Source organism: Pinus tabuliformis, chromosome 5_2 (genome assembly GCF_031772625.1).
Source record: "Pinus tabuliformis cultivar Carrire ecotype Pingquan chromosome 5_2, CPIR1, whole genome shotgun sequence".
Lineage (NCBI taxonomy): Eukaryota > Viridiplantae > Streptophyta > Pinopsida > Pinales > Pinaceae > Pinus > Pinus tabuliformis.
Window position 1 is genome coordinate 1,058,945,534 of NC_142306.1, and position 25,970 is coordinate 1,058,971,503.

Consider the following 25,970-nt stretch of genomic DNA (forward strand, 5'->3'; position numbering starts at 1 on the left):
CTAACTCCGATACCGATAATGAAGAAGAAGCGTTCCCTGTCACTACTAGGAGTAAAAGTACCTCCGAACCTGTTCAGGCAACTTCAAAGAAAAGGAGTGCAGGTGCTGCTACAACAAAGGAAAAGGTATCTACAAAGAAGCCACCTGCAGCAGTTCCCCAAAACCAACCTTCAACCTCAAACACTCCTTCAACATCTAAAACTTTGGTAGTATCTGATTCAATGGATTACAATATTGTTGATGATATGAAGAAAACTAAGGCAAACATTACCATGTTTGAACTTAGCAAATTAAAACATCAGCAGAAATTGCTCCTCAAAGAATTAAATGTTGTTCCCACTTCACCTCTTCCCAGTGCTAAAGCTGCTAACGATACAGGTCAACCACCTTCTGGTATGGTTGAAGCTACTGATGCAGTCCTAATTGGAGATAGATCAAACTCTCATACTCCACCTTTCCTTCTAACCTATGAGATCTACAATAGAAACTTGCACAATTGTTTGATTGACTCAAGGGCATCTTCTAACATAATGCCAGCTTCAGTTTGTTCCAAACTGAACGTTGAACCCCAGAAGTCTGCTATTCATATTGTACAGTTGGACAGGACTAAAGTACAGGTTTTGGGAGAGATTAATTCCGTAACTATCAGGTTATCTGCTGATCCCAGAATAGTACAAAGGATTGATATCCTAATAGCCGATATACCTGAATTTTACGGTTTGATCTTGAGCAGGGATTGGTCTGAAAAACTACATGGGTATATTTCTACTGATTGGTCACATATGTGGCTTCCCTATAAGGGTAAGCCAAATCAAATAAGGATTGATCGAGAAAAACATATGACCCATACAGTTACTGAGTTTGAGCAAGAAAACCAACCAATAGCATTTAATAACAACATTTTGGGGAATTATTCATCAGAGTCATTCTTTGGCAACTTCGCTGCCCAGCCATCCCCTTTCTCAGTAAACCATTTTGCATCTCAGATTGAGAATTTTTCACAAATAGATAGGTCTAGATGTTTCAATGATACTGAGAAAACTGTAAATAAAATTGTTAATACTTCTTTATTTTGGTCGTTATATTTCGATGGATCCAAATCTAGTGAGGGCTCAAGAGCAGGTTGTATTTTGATTAGCCCACAAGGGGAAAAAACAATGTTGTCCTGTAGGTTAGAATTTGAATGCACAAATAACACAGCAGAGTATGAAGCCTTAGTCCAAGGGCTATATAAAGCCATCACCCTCAAGGTCTAATATTTGAAAGTGTTCGGAGATTCTGAAATTATTATCAAACAGGTAAGGAATACAATTCATTGTCTTTCCACCCATCTCAAGCATTATCAATCGCTGACACAAGAACTTACCTCCCACTTTTTGGCATTCAATATTTCTCCTATTCCCAGATCTCAAAATTCGGCAGCTGACTTGCTAGCCAATGTTGCCTCCAAGCTCCTACCTTCCGAAGACTACAGCCCAGATAGATTTTCAGTAGAATTGCTTTTTAGGCCATCAATTCCTGACAATGTCACAAATTGGAGAGTATTCAACCATGATGAAGACATTTTGCAGTTCTTAACTTCCGAAAAGTCCTATGATGATCAAATCATCGAGGAAAATGAGCATGACCTTCAAATGAGAGGTAAAACTGAGGAAAATTCAATCCCTAAGCCTGTGGTAAAGCTAGAGGATCTTTATGATATTAAAGACAGGTTTAAACCTGTGACTAATGCAAAGCTCCATAGTTCTACCCTAAGGTTTGAGTTGATAAACCTTGGCACTGAGCAAACTCCTCAAAACATTAATTTAGGATTAGGACTTTCCTTGGAAGAGAAGGAGGCATTCATTAGACTGTTAAGGAAAAATAAACAGGTTTTTGCTTGGAAATATGATGATTTAAAGACATATGATACATCCATCATGCAGCATACCATTCCAATGCTTCCCGATCAGAAACGAATTCAGAAGAAGTTGAGAAAAATACATCCGAACTTAGAGAGTCAAATAAAATTTGAACTTAACAAACTCTTGAAAGCTAAGATTATTTTTCCCGTTCGGCACTCAAACTAGGTCTCCAATATGGTGCCAGTCAGAAAGAAAAATGGCGACATTAGGATTTGTATTGATTTCAGAAATTTGAACAAGGCGAGCTTAAAAGACAATTTCCCATTACCTACCATGGAGCAAATACTCCAATCAGTAGCAGGCTTTGAGTTAATGTCCTTTCTAGACGGTTTCTCAGGATATAACCAAGTTCTGGTCCATCCTGATGACCAGCTTAAAACCACATTCAGAACAAAATGGGGAACATATGCGTATCAGAAAATGCCTTTCGGACTTATTAATGCAGGAGAGACGTTCCAAAGAGCGATGGATATAGCTTTTAAAGGGTTGAATAATAGAACAGTGGTCGTCTATCTAGATTATATTACTGTATTTTCCAAAGAGAGGTCATATCATTTGCATGATCTAAATCAAATCTTTCAATGCTGCAAAAGATATGGTATTTCTCTTAACCCTAAAAAATCTTTCTTTGCTCTTGACCAAGGAAAGCTCTTAGGCTTCATTGTGTCTAAAGATGGCATTTATATTGATCCTGACCGGATCAAAGAAATCTCTGAAATCCCTTTCCCTCATAATAAAAAATCCATGCAGTCATTTTTAGGCCAAATCAATTTTGTCAAAAGATTTGTTCCAGATTTTTCTCAAATTATTTTGCCACTTCAAACTATGATTAAGAAAAATTCAGTCTTTAAGTGGGGATCAGCAGAAAAGGAAGCGTTTGATTTAATCAAGCAATCAATAATCAATGCCCCAGCCTTAAATACTCCTAATTTTTCTAATCATTTTACATTGTATACTATCGCATCCACCTTGTCTTATGCAGCAGTACTCACGCAGCTCAATGATCACAATTTGGAAGCACCCATTTCATTCTATAGTTCAAATCTTCAGGGTGCTGAATTGAATTACTCTGAAGTAGAAAAACAAGCCTTTGTTGTATATAAAGCTGTCAAACATTACAGACCCTTCCTTTTAAAAACCCACACAAAAGTAATAGTTCCCTTTCCTGTGGTAAAGCAACTATTGATCCAAAAGGAGCTAGGTGAAAAAAGGGCAAATTGGGTTACAACACTTCAAGAATATGACTTAGAAATTAAACCAGCAAAGATTGTTAGAGGTCAAGGTTTTTGCAGGTTATTGGCAGGAGCATCCAACATTCCAGAATCAAGTGATACAGATCAAACCGAAGAAATTAACCAGATAAGTATTACTGATTCTGAGTCACAATATGCTGACTTAATCTTTTATTTGAAAAACAGATATGCACCTCCTAACCTATCTTACAAAAACAAAAGGGCCATTAGATTGAAAGCAAAAAAATTTACAATTATTGATGATGTGCTTTTTAGGCAAAATTATGATTCAATCTTATTAAGATGCCTAGAAAAACCTGAAGCACAAAAGGTTTTTCAGGAATTACATGATGGAACAGCAGGAGGACATTTTGGAGCTGATACAACAACCCATAAGATCATTCATGCTGGCTATTATTGGCCCACTCTATTTAGAGATGCTCATGAATATGTAAGGAAATGCCAAAATTGTCAAATTTCTAGTGGAAGACAAAGAAAATCAGCTTTTCCTTTGCAGCCGGTCAACATTGAACAACCATTTGAGCAATGGGGATTGGATATCATTGGGGAAATTACTCCGCATTCTTCCAAACAGCATAAGTATATCCTTACTGCTACCGATTATTTTACTAAGTGGGTTGAAGCAATTCCTTTGAAGACAACAAATTCTGAGGCAATCATTGAATTCATAGATCAATTCATCATTACCAGGTTTGGTGTCCCAAATGCTCTTGTTTTTGATAACGCATCTTACTTCTCAGGCAATGCCATGTTTGATTTCGCTATTAAAAGAGGATTTAAACTAAAATATTCTGCTAATTACTATCCTCAGGGTAATGGTTTAGCAGAGTCTACAAATAAAAATCTGATTAAAATTATTAAGCGAACTATCGAGCAGAACCATAAAACATGGCACAAATCCTTAATATTCGCACTATGGGCTGATAGGATAACACAGAAGGCTTCTATAGGATCTTCTCTGTTTAACCTTGTGTATGGAAAAGAAGCAGTGATACCAACAAATCTTGTCCTTCCTTCCTTAGCCCTAGTTCAGTTTATTGAGGAAATCCCTTCTTCTTCTATTCAACTTAGACATGACCAAATTCTAAAATTAGAAGAGGAAAGGGAAAAAGCCAAGGTTATTCATGCGAAACATCAGCAAATCATCAAGTCATCCTTTGATTCAGTCTCATCCGGTTCAAAACAATTTCAAGTCAGTGATTTAGTTCTGAAATGGGACAAAGCCCATGAGGACAAGGGAAAACACACCAAGTTCCAGAAGATGTGGCTTGGGCCATTTCAGATCTGTGAGAAGATAGGCCATTCGACCTTCATATTACAAGATTTATCAGGTTTGAGAGATTCTCTCCCTGTTAATGGCCTTATCTTAAAGAAATTCTTTAATTGAGAAGGTAACCCCTTCTCCTTTTTAGTTTAATAGAGTTTTGTAATTTGTAGGACCATTAGAAAATAAAGTTGTAAGGTATCTTCCATTGACCTTTGTTGTATTTAAAAGTTGCTCAACAGAGGTAGTGTGGATATTTACTTTTAAATAATAGAAGTCTTACATAAAAGAGATAATTTCTAGGAAACTAGGTATAGTTGCATTCCAAAATCACAATTCAATTTTTGTGAACCCTTCTCGAAGTTTAGAACTATTGTAAATCATTTTATGTTTTCAGATTGGCCACAAAAGGGTTATCAATATCAAAACAGAAACTAATCCAACTTCAGCATCTTTAACTGTTAACTTGTCATCCATTTACTCTTAAGGAGAAAATTGTCCATCCCATTCACCAAAGATTATGGTTACTCAGAGTGTAATTCTAAAATATCAGATATTAAAGATAAGAGGTCTTATTACAAGCCTGCTTACCATGTTCATAGGGAAATAGTTTAACCGACATTACCAATATTGAATACCAAAACAGGGTAATGGCTTAGAATTATAAGACAAGGGGTCTCATCACGAGCCAGCTTGCTCGGTTAGATTACTACCAGTGAATGGCATTGTCAATAGCTGGCCACCAAACCAGGACAATGGATTTTTATCTTAGCAATAACAGAAAATAAAAGGAAATACAAAATATGAAAACATGTTTTGAATTCATTCTGTTAATCACACTCTTAAGTGGATGGGACCATGGACAATAATATGGTTTAAAGGTATCCCTGTCGAAACTATGAACGTTTGTTGGCAGCAGAGGCTCTACCTATGACAAAGGAGTCAATTCTAAAAGCTGATTTGGAAAGGTTCTCTGTTTTATCATTATAAACCAATAAACGCCAATTTAAAACTTAGAATGTATCTAATTTTAAACAAGAGAGGAAATTAACAAAGATAGTTTTATTTTATTTAGAATGCAAATATACCTAGTTATATTAGAATTTTTCCTTTAATGAGAACTCTATTTTGAAAAAGTTTAAGTATTTCCATACTTTTCAGAGATAACTGTTTCTTCCAGTGAATCACCAATTGTTGTGCTTTACAACAACCCCCCATTTCTTATCATTTTTTCTTTAGAAAAACTATCATATGAAATGGGTCCCTTTTAGTTTTGATTGGTATCAATATTGTATTGTTCAAAAAGGTCCGAAAACAAAATGAAAAACATTATGAAAACCTTTTTGATAAACCCATTTTGATCATAATAATACAAATAATCAATCTTTTATCATTGCGATAAAGCGATCGCATATCGCAATAACATAGGGAGCATAAGTTAATGGCCCATTGGTTTTCGCCGATGCGATATCGCTATCGGCGATCAGCGGTATGCTATTCATATTTTCATAGAGCGCCCATACTCCCGATGCGATGCGATATCGCTATCAGCGATCGGGGATTTCAAAAAGTGTCAACATAAGGAGTTAAGTTTTCCCCGACGCCCGATTGCGATAAAGCCAAAAGCGCAGATTTCAAAAAAAGCCGTTAAGACAGAGGGATATTACGATCAATTCATATTAAAAGCTTGATCTGTCGAACAGTGATTTACCTGCGCTCAACCGCCAAAACATCCAAGGCACGCTTAAACGAATCATTCGGCTGATTAATGATATGATGGGCATTTAAAGGATTGGCAGGTTTAAACGGCCATTTAATGTAATAATAAGTCCTGAAATCTTCCCATAGATTGTATTCGCGGCCATTTTAAAAGCTAATCCCTCACCACGCATTGATCAATTTATCTGTCTCACATTGGGTTTTCATTCCCAATTCTCTCTGTTACGTTCATTTTCACTTCTGTGCAGAATTCATCCAAAGAAGAAAACTCAAGCAGAATGGGGAAGAAATCTAAGAAAACCACAGTCGCTTCCGTTGCGCCAGCCACAGGACAAGCTGTCGCTGATCCAACAAACAAAAAGAAAGGATTGATATCTGATACTATATGTTCTGGTCTCGACAGAACTACTTGGCAAAGTACCTACAATCTGATTGAAGTCGAAGAACCTAAAGTGACAACAGTACAAGCTTCTGCAGATTCAACTTGGAAATCTGATGGTACTTTAAAAGACCTAGTTGACTCCTTCCTTCATCGGATAGCAGCTCGGGAGCAAATTCTCCCATATACAGATGTAGTGCGATGGGCAATTGAGGAAATCCCGATCATGGATAGAACCTTTTGCACCAGAGACGGGAGAATTTTTGGGTCATTCAAGGTTGATGACTTAAGGCAAATGTATCATTTGCCGGAGCCAGAGAAGAAGTACAACAAGGCATTTTTGGAGAAATTCCAAAAAGAGAATGAAGTGGAATCCAAACCCATCCGGGATTGGAGACAAAATCCAGCAAAACACAAACATGAATCTTCTGGTAAGTACTCGGTTGATTCCCTATGTTCTCCTTATTGTTATGCTGGAATAATGATGTGTAGATTGTGGGGGTTGCACGACTCTTCTAATTTCACTATAGAAATGGTTCCCTTGATGGAAGCGGCGTGCAACAGTGAAATAATGGATTGGGCCACTATTCTCTCAGATAAACTAGCAACAGTTGTTCTTGAGTTTAGAAATAAGACCCGCGTTACTGAAAGGCTAATTCCCCCATTCTATTACAGTGCCTATATTTTAGATACCTTGTGTTTTAATTCTGAATTTCCTGTGCTCGGCTGGAGGTGGACGCCACAAGACCCCATGCCTATTCACATATACCATCAGAAATTATGGAAATCCTCTTATAAGCACCATTTATACCAAGTCTGCAATGGCTTTATGTTACCTATTCATTATTCTATTTTTGATAAACCTGCTCCCAAGATTTCCTACCAAGCTGGGATTGATTTAACATCAGTAGGAAGATGGTTCGGGGAGGAAAAGTTCACTTATATAAGAGTTTTCGGTAGCCAAGCCGAACCTCACGTCCTTCCTTTGTACATACCTGATAAACTGCTGGCGAGGGAAATAGCTTACCAGATCATTGCTGAGAGTGTTACACAGACTCTCAAGAAAAATAAGAAGCAGGGCTGGCCCTCTTTTCCTTTGAGATGCGGTGTCTATACCTTGCATGATCTCAAACATGCAGAGAAAGAAGCTACAAAGATGAAATCATTAACTCTAGCAACTCTCCCTAATAGGCAATTTGATCCCAACAAAGTCGCCTATAATGCACTCGAACAGGCCAAATTGTCAAAATTTGATCATAAAGAAGATATGTTTGATGACCTGTTCTCCTCAGCTGAGTCAATAATGCAGGTTAAGGCATTTGCCAGAATGAAATATCAAGATGAAGGGTTGGTTGAATTTAACAGACTTAGAGAACAGAGGTTGCAAACTCTGCCTCTAGATCTATTAGCAACAACCCCAACAACATCGTCAAGCGAGCCTGAACGGCAACAGTCAAAGGAGCCTCCGGTTACAACAATAGAACCAGAAAAGCCACAGGAGGAAACTCAGACTAAAGAGCAGGAGAAAGTGCGGGAGGAGACCCAGAGTAAAGAGCATAAACAGACCAACATTGAAGTAAATGTGGATACTCATATTGACCCAAAATTGCTCCAGGAATGGCAGCAATTTGATTCTATTATCAGTGGTCTGGAATGTTCAAAGGACACCGAAACTTCAAAAGCAGCAGACACACAGGAAACCACTTCACAACAGGTTCTAAGTGGAACCAGCGGCCCACCCATTTCAAAAGAAGTAGAAATAATACCAAAGGACCCCTCCAATCAAATCATTTTGCAGGTAGAAGAGATTCCTCCCTTGGATGTCTTCTACAGACCAAGGCATAAAGCTGTAGTAAAACGACAGAGGAAAAGAAGAAGGACTGATCAACCTTCCCTTTTCCCAGAACAGACAGTCACGGGCAATGTGGTTTGGAAGGAGGAATTTGACCCCTCTGATGACCTGACAAAACTGTCACAATATGCTGGAGCCTATTCGGCAACAACAATAGATAAGGCATCGGAGGTGAGTCTTTTACTGAAAACAAAAGATCAGGAAATTTTCTTATTACAGGCACAGCTGACTGAAGCAAAGCAGAAATCGGAGCAGGCAGAACAGCAATTGTTGACACAACAACAATTAAACAATCAACTAACTCAACAATTGCAGGCAGAAAAGCAAAGGATTGACCACATTGCAATTCAAAATCAGAAAGAATTATCAGAGGCCTTGGCGCAATTGAAGGCAGCAAATGAGAAAATGCTGAAATCTAAAGATGAGCAAATTGCTCAATTATCAGCACAGCTGGAGAAGACAAAGGGCGTTCCACAAGAAACTGAATTCAGAGTAGAAGCACTACAGATAAATACTGCATTGATAGCCCAAATTAAGCTTCTATGTCAACAAATCGCCCAGGCAGAGCCACTATGTGAATTAACGGCATCCATCAGTGATAAAGTAGAAAAGGCTAGGATGGAATTGGATCAAGCTGAAGAAATGATAGCTGCATTTCTTGACTGGCAAGATACTGATCAAGGACAAGCGGCCAATTTACCAAGAATTTTAGAGTCACATAAAGATATACTCTTTACAGAAAGGCAGTCCCAGTTAATGAAAGCAGAGAGGGCAGTTTCAAGATGCAAATCAACTTCAAGCAATTTGGTTGAATTAGTTAATAACACTCTCTACTTGTCAAACATGATTTCCCAATGCACACCAGGAAAATTGACAGCGATGAAAACATTGGAGCAGTCATGTTATCCAGATCTAGAGGAAAAGGGAAGATTAATTGCTGGAATTAACAGTTTAACGTGGGACACCTATTGGTTCTTCTTGGTAAAACCACACACTCAGAGAGCCGCTCTCAAGTGCCTTACAGATGCAATCGGGTATATTATCCCCGATATTCAGGATGCCACCTATGCCGCCCAGCTCGGCTCTCGCCTCAACAGACCACCCGAAGTGGAGCCGATGCTTGCGATAAGTCAACTCAGATTTAAAGGCAAACAGCCTACTTGATGATTCATGTCGCCGACTGCCAGATTGCTGAGAAAAATATTATCAAAATCAATTGATACCAATTAAGTAGGATTTCAGTTTCGTAGATAGTTATATTAATTAAGTATTTATAGACCCTTTCATTGTTTTGGAAAGGGTCGTAAAGTTTTGTACTTGACTTAAAGACTGAAGTTGCACTATTGTGCTTCAGCCATATTCTTTTATGAAACTGGACCAGTTATTCTAATTTTGACAAGGAAGCTTTTATGCAAATGTACACTACTGTCTTTGTGTGAAAGTATTTCTGCGTTGAAGGAAGAATCTCAGATAGCGATTGATATTGGGAGTGTCTAGCAGCTCATATGGTACTATTATCTATGTCTGAATTCATTCTTTTCATATAAATTGTTATTTGATTACCTTTGCTATTATCGCATATATGTATGTGTTTTAACAACATTTCTTTATTCTTTCCACTATTGGATGTTTATGGGATGCCTTCCTTTGATCATATATGTATCGATGATATATAAAGTGTAGCAATATTGCGCTGATCCCTTTGTTTAACGATTTAAGGAAAGTAATTCTTGAATGATTAAAAGTCCATGTTTATTGAATAGAGTCATCTACATGCATGTTTATAAATATAGATCATCAAGCGCTACACTTTAAAAGTACAATAGTTCCCAGGATTAGTAGTAATTCTTTTATTTCGCCAATAGATCAAGTTATTCGCCTATCATTAGATTAGTCAACCAATCATTCATTCGTTCTGTTTATCCATTTTTGGGAAACTGGTCCCACTATCCCCAGTCGGAGCCACCATTCCAAACGGAAAAGGAGTTGTACTAAGGTCCGGACCGGGTGGTTATCCCCCAATGTTGATACAATGATTTTTGGGGCATCAACAAACTATCAGACTAAAGGCCATGAAATATTGTATCATCAATGCTAATCTATATTGGAAAGATCCATTGAACATCATTCTTTTATGTCTAACGGAAAATGAAACAGAAGGTGTTATAGAAAAATTTCATTAAGGTATATGTGGAGGACATTATGATTGGAGAGCAACAACATATAGAAATTTGAGAGCAGGATTTTATTGGCTGAAATTGTTTTCACAAGTTGGAGCAAAGGTTAGAAGTTGTATTCCCTGTCAGATTGTTGCCAAGAAGCAAAGGTTAGAAACATTTCCACTTGTTCCAGTATTGATTGAAGCACCCATTTTACTAGTGAGGACTAGATTGCATAGGATAAATAATTATAGAATCCAGTAATCAACACAGATGGATCCTAACTGCCATAGACTACTTCACAAAATGGGTAGAATTTATCCATGTCAAGAATGCAACAAACACTGTCATCATCAAATTCATTGAAGAAAACATATTATTTAGCTTTTGTTGTCCACAACAGATAGCCACTAATCATGCACAAGCATTCATTAGTGTTAAAATGATTGATTTTTTCCAAAAGTATCAAATGTTAGAGCATCATTCTACCCCATATTACCCTCACGGAAATGGATTGGCAGAATCATTAAATAAGAGTTTAGTCAAAGTTATCAAGAAGGTACTATCAGATCATAAAAGGAAATGGGATAGTCACCTCAAATATGCAGTATGGGCTAACAGAGTATCACCTAAGAGATCTACTGGTAAATCCCCTTTTCACCTTGTCTATGGAACTGAGGCCATTTTTCCTACACAAATAGCTTTTCCTGTTATGAAATTTTTACAAGAACTATATGAAGAACCTGATGATTTTTCAAGAAGAATCAATCAGATCATTGAATTAAATCAAGATAGAGATGAAGTTCATTACAAGCTTCATCAATATCAGAACAAGATGAAGAGTTTATTTGACAGAAAGGCTAGAGAAAGAGACTTCAGGCAAAGAGATTTAGTCTTAAGATGGGATGCCCGAAGAGAGGAAAGGAAAGCATGGTAAATTTGACAATGTTTGGTTAGGCTCATTCAAAATTGTATAAGTCAAAGGAAATAACACTTTTATAATACAAAATCTAGAAGGAAGATATTCTCCATTGCCTATCATTGGACAATATCTTAAACTATATTCAATATTGAAGTTACATATAGTCATAGTCCATTGTATATTACCAATTTTTATTTACATGTTGCTATCAAGTGTGATTTTCACAACAAATACTACATAGCCTGAGGAGAAGGCACATGGATTTGCATGTTCTCTACATCCCACAGAAAAAATAAAAGGGATAAAATATATATATATACAAAAATAACAAAAAAGAGAAAAAAGAGAAAAAAAGGAATAAATCTCGTGAAGAAGGCAGTCTAATCTAAATGATGCCATAAATATGATTAATTAATTTTTGATTAGTCAAAACATCAATTAAAAACTAATTAAAATGTTTATAAAGCTCGATTTGACACTTTGTCGTTTATTTGTAAATATCGGGTTACTTTCGATCACCGGGATGTTCCCCGCCCATATCAACGGCTTGGGGAACACTTCAGACCCCCCCTATTCCTCTGACATTTAACTGGGGGGGGTCCAAAAAGATGATCCATTAAAATCGTCACCGCCAACGTGTTCTCCTCTCGTTCACTTCGGACCCCCCCTCTCCAAAACCATTTACCATCCCTCCCCCTGAAAATCGGCAACTTGCTTTCATACCATGAAAGATTAGGGAAAATATGTAGAAATGTACAATTAATATAACCCCTATATAAAATTTTATAGAAAGCATTAAACCAATAAAGTAGATCTAATAAATAAGAGAAAGGAGACATAAAACTTATGTGGTCCCAGGATGGAGAAATGTTCATGGAAACAAGAACTTCTTCAAAGCTTGAAAAAAAATTGAAGTGAAAAATGGGCCTAAAAAATGTACTATCAAAATTAAGTTTAAAAGAAATCATAGGATTCAATATGATAATGACAACTTTAAGGGTAATTAATTTTGGAGGAAAGGAAGAAAACTACCTTTTTCATGTATTTCTGGTTTATTAAGAATATACAGAGAATTTGAGTAAACATACAAAGAGATAAGTTTAAAATACAATTAAAAAGGGTAGTTGCTAGAGTACACTTAAGTATGCAGTTCGTATGGGATCCATACAACTCTCAAACATATCAAAAGCACATTACAATTGAGTCTCCTTTACCTCTGTTATATAGGTTAGAGGTATAGGAGATCATATTCTATGATGAATGTGGGATAAACTCACTTTATAAATTTGTAAACCCTTACAAGCAATATCCCCACAATATACACTGGAGTAAACCTCCAAGAAAGGACCAAAACTAGAGAAAATGCATGACCAAAATCAAGCATAATTACACATCTTGCAATATACATATATTTCCAAAATATAAATAATAATGATTTCACATATCAATGAAAAACAATAAAATACATGTCTTTTAGCGAAGGAAGGCACGTGGAACTAGTGTGTAAGAGTATTTTCATCCAATTGCAGGTATCTAGTGGAAATACCACCCAAAGTTGTTGTATAAAGCCATTGGGGTGATGGAACCAATCCATAGGCTTATTTGTTTCTCAACCGCACTAATCTATTCTCATTTTCATCCCATCTATTCATTACAAAGAATTACAATCATCTTGGGTAACCATAAAACAACCATGGCACTCTCTTCCACAACATTGATCAACACAAGGAAAATCTTCCTTTTTCTTGTTCAATAATTCATCAGTGATATACTTCCCTTTGGTGATATTTGATGTGAGTAGAAAGAGTCTAAAATGTTGCATGATTTCTAAGATTTTCCTACAAGAGCAATACTTGATCTGATTCTAGGGACTAATTTACCAAATAAAGCAACATATAGAATGACTCCAATAGAGAATGAGGAAATCAAGAATCAAGTGCATCATTTGTTGGATGCGTGGTTGATCATACAAAGTCTAAGCCCATGTGTTTTTCCTATAGTGCTAAGTCCAAAGAAAGATGGAGGATGGAGAATGTCTATGGACTCTAGGGCCATAAATAAAATTACAATTGATTACAGATTTCCATTGCCTTGCATAGGTGATTTATGGATTGCTTGAGTGGTGCTAAGTTGTTTTCCAAAATAGATTTGAAGAGTGGGCACCATCAAATAAGGATGAGAAAAGGAGATGAATGTAAAAATACATTCAAAAAAAACAATGGACTTTATGAATGGATAGTAATTCCAATTGGGTTAAGAAATGCCCCAAGAACTTTTATGAGGTTAGTGAAAGAAGAGAAAGATTTTACACGAAAGTTCGTTATTTTTTATATTTATGTAGTTTGTAGTTAGTCAAAGGAATACATCTTAGACACCTTGGATTGGTATTGGATAAATTTCAAAAGGAGAAACTCTTAATCAATCTAATGAAATGTAAATTTTTTAAGTCATAATCAATTTGTTTGGGTTTTGTGATATCATGAGAGGGTTTGAAAATGGATAAGGAGAAGATCAAAGCAATAATAGAATGGCCTATTCCTAAAGTGGATATGAGGTCAAGAGTTTCCATGGATTATCTAGTCTTTAAAAGAACCTTATCATAAATTTTAGTGGAATATGTGCTCCTGCTATAGAAATGATAAAAGGGAACAAACAATCCTTCCATTGGACAAAAGCATCTATTAAAAATTTTAAACTGTTGAAACACAAAAATACATAACAAGTTGTCTTAGCAGTACCATATTTTAATAAGCTAGTTCAAATTGAGTGTGATGCTAAAAGGAATCTTAGAGGAGTTGTTTTAATTCAATAAGGGAAACCAATTGGTTATTTTAGTGAAAAACTAGATGATGCTAAACAAAAATATTCTTGATGTGACAAGTAATTTTATGTCATTATTCAAGCATTGGATAAATGGAGACACTATTTAATGCCTAAAGAGTTTGTCTTATATAATAACAACCATGCTTTGTAGTTTATTAAAAACCAAACAAAATTAAGGCATGTGAAGTGGATTGAGCTTTTGTACAATTTTACTTTCATTATCAAGAATATAAGTGGGAATTCTAGTAAAATTCTAGATGCATTAAGTAGATGAAATCTGATTTTAGATGAGTTTCAAGTTAATGGATTTGATGCATTGAAGGAACTGTATAATGAAGATGTAAATTTAAAAGAAGCTTATGCAACCTATTAGAACCGAGTGAGCTGAGATAAAATTCCATGGATAGTTTATACGATGCAAGGAGGATTATTGTTCAAAGGCAAGCAATTATGCATTCTGAGATGTTTGTTGGGAGAATATTTGTTGAAGGAGAAGCACAATGGTGGCTTAGTAGGACATTTTGGATAGGACAAAATGTTCACTCAATTGAATGAATATTATTTTTGGCAAAGTATGCAAGCTAATGTAAAAATATTAGTTGAAGAAAAATGATATGTCAGCAAGTAAAAGGAAGAAGCCATGGGATTCAATGATTATGGATTTTGTTTTAGGAACCTGAAACTTATAAAGGAAATGATTTAATTGATAGATTCTTTAAAATGACACATTTTATACCTTGTACTAAGATAAGTGATACAACCAATATTGCAAATTTGTATTTCAAAAAAGTGGTCAAATTACATGGATTTCCTAAAAACATTATTTTTTATAAAGGTACTAAATTTGTGGGTCATTTATGGAGAGCTTTATGGGAAAAGTTGGGAACCAATCTCATTTTCAATTTAGCATACTACCCGTAAACTAGTAGACAAACATAGGTGGTAAACAAAATTTTAGAAAACATCTTTAAAATTTTAGTAAGTGAACATCCCAAGCAGTGGGATCAAGTACTTGCGCAAGTTGAATTTGCATATAACAATTCTCCTAATAGAGGCACAAACCTTATCTTGTTAGCATATTGAATTACCTTCGAACATATCCCATTTTGTATGATGTATGGAATGCATCCAAGAGGGGTGTATGATTAGAGGAATTTAGGAAAGTAGGAAATGAGAAGTGAGAATGTTGGGGATTTTGCAATAGCCGTGTAGGAATTGCATGAATAGGTCAAGCAGTAACTTCAGGAAAGTAGCATCAAGCACAAACAAAGGGAAAATTTGAAGAAGAGAGAGTTAAATTTTAAAGTGGGATATTCGGTATTGAAACACCTAAGAAAAGAAATATTTCCCAAGAGGGAATGCAATAAATTGAAACTTTAGAAGATTGGACCATGCAAGGTGTTGAGAAAAAGAAGTTCCAACACCTATGAAATAGAGCTTCCATGAAAAATTGGAATCTCTCCTATTTTTAATGTTTCAAATTTGTTTCCTTATAAGGGAATGTGGGACATTTCAATATATACACCTAAAAATGAATAGGAATGAGGAAAGTGGATCCCTTTGTCAAATTCCTCCTTAAGGAGTAAAGGTGTTTGTGGGAGAGCCATTGAGGAGAATAGAGATGAAAGATATGGCTATCAACGCTTTGATCCAATTAATACATGATTCATGCAAAGACAAAGGTTGTCAGAATCTGAAGCATGTAGGACCAAATGATCATATCAAATTTTTTTGAGAGGTCAAGATTTATTAGCATAATTGCATTTCTAGATCTCTTAAGCAGGTGGATGACCTCATGAGCCACTCCGATGCCATCTAATATTTTTCTCCCCTTCACATAACTTGTTTGCTCAGGTAAAATTGGGTGGGGGAGAATAGGATTGAGGTGGTTGGCTATGCCCTTTGTCATTATTTTTTAAATCACAATACATGGTGTAATAAGCCTAAAGAAGCTTGGATCATCTGCTCTTTCTTTCTTGGGTGAAATTTTAAGGAAGGTAGCACTAAATGGTTGGAGGACTAAGGTTGTCCTCTATGCTTCCTCTATTGCTTCCAAAATTTCTTCAATAATTATCATCTAGTGGGATTGCAAAAATTCAATTATAAATACATAAGCCCTAGGTTCCTTATTTTTGGGAATTTCCATAACAACTAGCTCAACCTATACTAAGGTGATGGCACACGTTTGCACCTAATTTTTCTCCTAATAAATTAGAGAGGGGATATGTATTTTTATTATTCTTATAGCTACTACTATGATTGGCCTAGGATCTGAGATCAGGTTGTTGTAGCAACAAATTATCTCTTATTCAATATATTTATGATCTAAAATAGTACATCCATTTGAAGTGTTGAGAGAGGAAATGTGGTTATGGTCTTTGTGTTGGAGAATAGTTTTATGAAAGAAAGATTTGTTCTTTTCTCCTTCCCTCAACCAATGAAACTGTGAATTTTTCTTCCAAAGGATTTCCTCTTGGTTCCTTCCTTCCCCCAATTGATTTAAAATGTAGGCTTCCTCGTTTCTAATTTCTCTAGTATTCCCTCTCTAATTATGGTTTTTTTTCTTTTTCTCCTTTAAATTTCCCATATCTTTTTAGGCTTGGAAGATGTTGTTGAATTCCTCCCTATTCAAAATTTTCAAATTTGCTTTGACAAATTTCAATTCCTGTAGCAAACAATGCATTATGTATCCTTCCACGTTTTTTCCCCTTTTCACCATGCTTTGATGTTATTCATGAATGTTGGGCAGGAGACCCAAAATCTTTCAAAGCATAAAGTTTTTTTCTTGGGGTTGTCTTTGAAGTTTAGATGCAAACTAATATGCCAATGGTTTAAACCTCTATAGGGCAGAATGGAAGCCTCCATGAATATAAACTTTCCATCATAAACTCCATAATTAGAAAGGAATCCAGATGAGATGTTATTTTTTGAGTTCCTCCTCTCCTGTTGTTCAAGGTGTGGATCCCATTAATGGTCTCGGGTTCAAGAGTTTTAATTATCGCATCATCTTCGCAAAACGTTCCAATTTCATTTATAGATGCATAATATCCCATTTTTTCTTTTCAAAGGATTTAATGATGTTTAAATCCCCACAATGGTCTAGGGGATGTCATTAATGAATGGTTTGAGATTGCAGATGGATTAGAGGAACTCCAATCTGTCTCTTGAAGCAGAGGGACTGTATTCATTGGATAAGAAAAATATTCCAATTGATTCTATTGAATGAAATTTTACTATTAGAATTTTGGGAGAACTAAACATGTCCATAACTTGAACCTCTTTAGGGTTATAGAGTATTTCCAAACCTCCTACCCTCCCTTGAACATATGTCGCTATTGATTGACAATCATCCCAACTATCAATGATACTCTTTTCATTAGATAATTTAGTTTATTGAATCATCATGATTGTGGGTTTTTCTTTGTTGCATCTATTATAAGGATCCTCTACTATTCTTTATGGTTGACTCCCCTCATATTCCATGATAGAATCTTTGTTGATGGTTGGATGGTCGAGAGGAGAATGCATCCAACACTAACATCATATGCCCTGAATTAACTAGGATTTCCACTAGTTCTTAAAGGGTTTGCTTATTACTTATTCTACACCTTTTTTTGTACTCTTTAGAAAAAGTTGTAGCCTCCTTAAAGGAATTGGTATGCACACCTAGGAAAAGGTTAATAATGTTTATACCTAATCATTTTTCTTACACCTGGGTTTTGGACTTGAGGAGAGTGATTTTTAGTATTTCCACTTTATGTTTTGGAATTGAGTATAGATCATTTCCCTTCCAAGTTGTCACTATTCTTGGAAGATCTAGCACACCTAGTCCCATGTCTTCAACCACTTTCGGTTCCTGATATGTTGTTGGGTTTGTCGCGATGATCTCTATGATGATTAGCTCCATAAAATTTTACATTTGGTTTTGATCTACCATTGATTCAATATTGGACCCTGAGTTAGGCCATGCCTCATTCTGCATTGAACATTTGTTTGGATTCTCAAGTAGCTTGGGTTGACCATTAAGAATTAGATGGATCTTCTAAACCCCCCAAAGAGTCGAAGTTGTTGTAGGTTTTGGGAGCCTTGTTGGACAATGGGGAGGTTGGGTCCATTTGATATCACTATGAGTGGGTTTTTTTTAAACCATTTAGGTCTTTAATTAGAAGAGGACCAGTAGGGGTGGATGCTACAATGAAGGGTAATATTTGTACAAGTGTCCATAATCATGGCATCTCTTACACCTAAAGTGGATATGCTCATAATTCATGTATTACTTCCAAACTATATCATGGTAGGAAATGTCTATGGAGGCTAACAAGGGTTTAGAGATGTTCATGTACACACAGATTTGGGTAAAGGAAGTATTTGTACCCTGTTTTGTAGCTTTTAGGACTTTGAAAAAGTCTCTTAGGGAATTTGTTATCCCTTCTAGTGTTTCTTCCTCCAGAATTCCTTAGGGAGGGAAAAGAAACAGATCCAGACCAGGGAAGCCAAAATGTCTTGTTTTTTAGAATAAATATTTATGTTTAGAAGTGGAGATAGAGGCCTATCAAGTTGAAAAGGTAAGGCCCATTTTGAAATATCCTGGTTTTGTCCTACAAATTGGCATAGAAGATAGTTAAAAATCCTTTTTCTTTGAGTTTTCAATTAATTTACCCTTTTAACTTCCATTAATTTTAGATCTACCAAATTAGGGTTTTTTCCACGGGCCAATTATGTATATACTTATTCAATGTCATATATTTTTTATGTTTATTTCATTTTTTAACAAAAATAGAACATTTCCTTTTTATATTGAAGTGAAAATAAACTTCGATTAGATTTTATTGAATCAACATTTGTGAATATATGATTTTTGGTGGAAACCCCTTCGTATTTCTTTTCATGCAAGTAAACTTTGATTAGATTTTATTGAATCAACATTTGCTTATATATGATTTTTTGAATCAACATTTGCTTATATATGATTTTTGGTGGAAACCCCTTCATATATCATTGTAAAGGGAGTATTGTACATCATGTTTGGAACCCATGCTAAATTTTATGCCATGTTATTAGTTTGTTGAATCTTCTACTTATGTATGATTTTTATTGACTATTTTGAAAATTTAAATAAACATTTTATATAAATAAATGTTTTATTTTATTAAAGCTTAATTATGTACGTGTTTTATTTTATTTTTTTATAAATTTAAGTAAATATCTATTATTTCTCATCGAGTGATTTAAAAAGTGGATGAATTTCATTTAAGTCGTGTATTGAATATTGGATATTTTGAACCCTAGAACCTAATTCACTGCAACAAAAATATTCAACACAAATTGCATTCGCGAATTTAGGCCTATCATGTTTACAAGTCATTTAATTGTATTAACTAATTATTAAAAATGTAAATTATACTTCAAATATTTTAGTATATACAAATCACATCACAAAGTGAGGGTGGCATGGTTGTCCCCATACATGCACGAACATGCGATTAGTAATGAAGACATGATATATGGGTTACTGCGAGAAGGTGACTTCAAGCTAGTTCGTTTCTATGCCATGTCGGGGAGAAATGAATAAGCCAAGTCCTACGCTGCAGGAGGATTGGCTTGGGGAAACTTGGACTGTTGGGAGGAATGTCAATTTCCTTTTACGGCTAATTCTGATATCCTTCTCATGTTTAATGGAGTGAATTTAAAAGGAAAATTTATCATCCTGGCTTTGTATTTCATTTGTTGGGGGTATGCATTGTGTTGGGGAGGAGAGATCCTAGATACGAGACAGTGGCAGAGAGAGGAGGTATTTTCACAGTCATAGTTTAAGCTCCTCATGCATCCATCATTCCTTCAACACTCCTAATTCTACAACCTTCCTCCAATCCTTGCGTTCGGCATTCATCGTGTTCTTCTCAGTAACTCTTTATTTTATACAAATCTTTGTCAATTTTTATCTTCATTTTTTTCTAAATTTTTGTGCAGGCTTAGATGGGTTTATATTTGATTTGGGTTGTATTACTATTCTCTCAATTGTACATGTGGTTTGGAATCTCTCTGCCGCAACAAACCTATTTCTCTAAAGCCATAAATTCGCTCCATTCGATGTCACCCGTCTGCATGTGGATTGTTCCTCCTATCTGTGTGGCTAACTCTGACCCTCTTGTCTTCCCAGATCCTTGACCTATATTTGGCTAGGACTTTGCAACACAATTAATTTTAGGTATATGTCGTGAAAGATCATTATATAAACCGTGGGTCCAATCTTTCTTGGTTAGATATGCAATGCCAAAGAATGCAAATTAGACGTGCAAGGAGTGGTCATGGCCCCCGTGGATATAACCTGAACCCAATAGTAGACCCAAGATACTACTAAAAACTACTACTCGGTCCTACCCCATGAAACTCAAAATGAGATTCGCCAATTGGAATCCATAGCAACTAGAGAAAGACAAGCTTTCTCAAACTCTAAAATCGTAGAAGATGTTTCCACCTAGATTCTCGACACTAGACACACTAGGGGAAGAAGGAAACAATACTTTCATGCCTTATCATTGTATTGGCAGGGGAAGACCCTGTTGGGCAAGGTATTTAAAGGACAAACAAGAAGAAAGATGTAAAAAAATTTCTAGTCTAGAAGATGTCAAATGATTTTAGAGAAACCAAAGGGTTTGTCTAGAAAGAATGGATGCACGATTAGCCCATATCAAGTTCCACCTCCAATGTGATCTTGCTCCTCTAGCTCCTCTATGATTCAGTGCTAAAGACCTCGTACCGATCAACACCTCTGAATCTTGATTTTCAACATGCCAATTGCAACTTTTTGTTTCAGAGTACTATAATTGATGCTTTTATTATGTCAGAATTGTTAAAATTGTTAGAATTTTGGACAAATTACTCAATTGCTAGGTGGTCAGAAATTTATGGTCTCCCATTGAGTAGATTGAGACCACCTACTCAGTGACCTAGTTAAGTTGGTTAATTGACTGATGTAACTGATTTGCATGCTTTTTTGAGGAAATACACTATTGACTTATATATATATATATATATATATATATATATATATATATTAAAAAAAATATTGGACACTTACATTATTTTAATTTTCAACATTTTTATTAAATTATTATAGTTACCATAAGATAAAATAATTGCACCCCTCTCTAGCCCACTATGGAAGAGATGTTGTAATGTCTTATGTAAACATATTGACTCAGTTAAACTACATAAAAATAAAATTATTAATTGTTAAAATAATATAAAATGAAAAAATTGCATGGTTTTTAGACTTCAGATTTTTTACAACCCATGGTTTTACTGAATCCCTATGAGCGCATTTGATCGCTCTCAGCGCTTTATAGATCAAGAGTTAAAATAGATCTAGTCTAGTTTATTAAAAAATATTATATTATAAACATTTAAAAATGACATTTCTTTGAATAATAAAAAAATTATCATAAAAATTAACAATTAAAAAAATAGTTTATAATAAAATCATATTTTATATTTTTTTTTTAAATATAAAAAATTAATCTAGGGTGGCAAGAGTGGGAAGGGTTATTCTTAACTCTTATGGAAAAATTGAAATTGAAATTAAGTACAGTTGGGGGTTAGATAATTGAGCAAATAAAGTGGAAAATGCATATGGATTACTGTAAGAGTTGGGGATTAGATAATTGAGCAAATAAAGTGGCAAATACATATGGATTACTGCAAGAGCTCTTTCTGGCCAATGAAGCAAACATGGAAGATTTGGTGGTGTTGAGAGATTCACAATTGGTTATCCATCACCTTGTTCATAGATTTTTGCCTAAGGATTGCAAGTTGCAAAGCATTATTGATCGAATCAGAAATGTGAAACTAGCCTTCTCTACTATTAACTTCTTTCATGTGTTGAGAATGAACAATTCTACTGCAGATGATCTCTCCAATAAAGTTTGACGCAAAAGACCTAATTAGTAATGGTATCCTTCCCTCATAATTATTCCTTAACAATGATTCTGATATGTAATGTAAATTTTGTTTGTATCTACAGGTTTTTTTGGAAAATCTACACCTCCAAAGGCCCTGTGTCATTGAATCTACACCTCCAAAGGACCTATTCTACTATTAACTTCTTTCATATGTTGAGAATGAACAATTCTACTGCAGATGATCTCTCCAATAAACTTTGACGCAAAAGACCTAATGAGTAATGGTATCCTTCCCTCACAACTATTCCTTAATAGTGATTCTGATATGTAGCGTAAATTTTGTTTGTATCTACAGGTTTTTTTGGAAAATCTACACCTCCAAAGGCCCTATGTCATTGAATCTACACCTCCAAAGGACCTATGTCATTTAGGATAGTAAAACTGCTAATAGATACTAAGAATAAAGACCACCATGAGGTTACAAGTATATTTGGCCTCAAAAAAATTTCATTGCATTCACCTGTTATACAAGTCTTAATCCAAACACAAATTTTGATTTAATACAATATTATCATCACAATTTAAAAAATAATAATAATAATAATTTATTATTATTCTTGTAAAGATTATTTTACAATATTATTATTTATATATTTAAAAATAAATATAAAATTTATGTCCATATAATTGTACTCTTCAATTATTATTAAAAATAGAAATATAAATAAAACAATGGTTATTAAAATGTATTATTTTAAGTCTTAATTTAACTTTTCTGGATTTTATTATTTAATTTTTTTGGTATTAATTTCATTCAAAAATTGGATATTAATTAAAATTATAATTAGGGAAAAAAAAAAGAAAAAAAACATTATCGTCCATTCATATAGTGCATTGTTCTAAATTATAATTACATACTTCCAACCTTCACCATCTCTCCCTGGTTTCAGGGTCATGTAAACCAGCCTGTCCTTTGGTATCTTATTTTCAAGTAATAAAGAGATACCTTGTCCAGGTTTTTTTGGAAAATCTACACCTCCAAAGGCCCTGTGTCATTGAATCTACACCTCCAAAGGACCTATTCTACTATTAACTTCTTTCATGTGTTGAGAATGAACAATTCTACTGCAGATGATCTCTCCAATAAACTTTGATGCAAAAGACCTAATGAGTAATGGTATCCTTCCCTCACAACTATTCCTTAACATTGATTCTGATATGTAATGTAAATTTTGTTTGTATCTACGGGTTTTTTTTGGAAAATCTACACCTCCAAAGGCCCTATGTCATTGAATCTACACCTCCAAAGGACCTATGTCATTTAGGATAGTAAAACTGCTAATAGATACTAAGAATAAAGACCACCATGAGGTTACAAGTATATTTGGCCTCAAAAAAATTTCATTGCATTCCCCTGTTATACAAGTCTTAATCCAAACACAAATTTTGATTTAATACAATATTCTCATCACAATTTAAAAAATAATAATAATAATAATTTATTATTATTCTTGTAAAGATTATTTTACAATATTATTATTTATATATTTAAAAATAAATATAAAATTTATGTCCATATAATTTTTCTCTTCAATTATTATTAAAAATATAAATATAAATAAAACAATGGTCATTAAAATGTATTATTTTAAGTCTTAATTTAACTTTTCAAGATTTTATTATTTAATTTTTTTTTGTCTTAATTTCATTCAAAATTAGATATGAATTAAAATTATAATTAAAAAAAAAAACAAACAAACCAATATCTTCCATTCATATAGTGCATTGTTCTAAATTATAATTACATACTTCCAACCTTCACCATCTCTCCCTGGTTTCACTGTCATGTAAACCAGCCTGTCCTTTGGTATCTTATTTTCAAGTAATAAAGAGATACCTTGTCCAGAGACAACCTAAATAGGAGATTAATTAAATATTTAAAAGCGCTCTTTATCATGGAAATCACATACCCTATTTTACAAAGAAAATGGAAGTAAGGCATCTCATTACCAAGAAAGTAGCAGTAAGGCATCTCACACTTTCTTTTGTCAGAGTAAATATATAGAATAGCAAAGATCTCCACCAGAATAGAATAATCCATGCCTGCTACATTGTTTTCTTTTTACCTGTAGCTCTGCAAGTAGTTGAAGCATAATGGATAGAGACAACATTTGTTTTGGGTCCCATATTTTATAAACACCCATATGTGAAAAAATATCATTTTTTTATTGTACTGTCAAACACATTACCTGGACTGAATTTACTTCAAAGTCCCATGTACTAACTATATATAACTTTCTCACATGGAACTTCACATATAATTAAAAAATGTCAGAGCATACTGGTATAATTGGGGCAGGTTGACCTGAGCTGAATTGGAGTAGTGTGATGCACCATCATTTATTTTGGTACAATTGTTTGGAGTTGCAGAATTGGGTATGAGACAATAAATAGGAAAAAAGTTGAAAGTTTTTGTAAGGATTTCTTCATCGCGATCGCCATCGCCATCGCCATCATGAGTTCGTTGCTGCAATCGCAGAATGTGGGCGATCTAGCGAATGCCGCGCAGCTGACGGGACTGAGTGCCGTGGGCCTGATCGCTCTGATCGTCAAAGCAGCCAGCAATGCACGGATGCATAAAAAGAACTGCCGCCAGTTTGCACAGCACCTGAAGCTGATAGGGAACTTGCTGGAACAACTGAAGATAACGGAGTTGAAGAAATACCCTGAAACCAGGGAACCTCTGGAGCAGCTGGAAGATACGCTGAGAAAGTCATATATTCTTGTGGAGAGCTGCCAGAATAGAAGCTATATGTATTTGCTTGCCATGGGATGGACTATTGTAAACCAATTCACGGAAGCTCAAGCAGAAATCGACAAATATCTGAAGATTATACCCCTCATCCACCTCGTGGACAAAAACAGAGGCAAGGTAATTTTTCGAGTCCCCAATTCTTGCTTTATTTTGTGTCATAGTTACTAATTGGATTACTTCATTTCCACGTCAGCTCTATTTCACCTTTCAGTTTTACAAGAATTGGACCCATTTCATGTGCTGTTTAATTTGGGTTCAATTTTGTTTAGTTGTTTGTTCTGTTTGTGCACTGAGTGGTGCCTCCACCTCCTCAGCCCCTTAATAATAGCATAAAACTCCTAACCCTAAGTTGATTTATTTCCTCTTTATATGATTTAAATTTTCATTTTCATTCAGGAATGCAATTGGCTTACCTTCTTGCACTACGTACAACTCCCATGGTTATTTGTTGATATCAAAATTCACTCAAAACCATCTCCTAGATTGCTTTACATTTGAATTCTCTGCATTTGAACTCTCTCTTTTGCATGTATGTTGTTTCTATTATGCAAATGTCACTAAAAGCAATTGTTTATTGAGGTGACAATTTCGCTTAGATGATTATTTCTCGTTAGAATTTGGCTTTTTTTTTCAAAAAATCTGATTGTGGGAGTGTTTGAATCATTTTTTTTTTATGGCGGGAATGGATTCAACACCATCAAAAACCCCTAAGCACCCAAAGTCTTGAAGCTTGACAAATGTGCCTTCACCTTTGTCTCTCTATTTAAAACCTTTAGACTCCTAAAACGAGAGATGTCACAACTTCTCTTACTCTCTTACTTCCTTCACCCTATCCCACCTTTCTACAACATAGTGGTTCACAAAATTTCCTTTCCAAATCCATTAATTCCTAAACTTGTAATGTTGATGAAAATTCTGAGTGTTGAAGTCCATTCTACAACTCATCCATGAACAAAAGCTATTTGATAACCATTGCAAA

At 34.9% G+C, this 25,970-nt stretch overlaps 1 pseudogene across 1 annotated transcript in view; it reads left to right on the top strand.

Moving 5' to 3' along the window:
* LOC149162876 (cell number regulator 13 pseudogene) overlaps positions 1 to 25,970 on the top strand; it is a 162,073-nt pseudogene that overhangs the window by 13,562 nt on the left and 122,541 nt on the right. The window contains exon 2 of the transcript XR_016261463.1: positions 24,607 to 25,108. The product of XR_016261463.1 is annotated as a cell number regulator 13 pseudogene (transcript). The remainder of the gene's footprint in view (positions 1 to 24,606; positions 25,109 to 25,970) is intronic.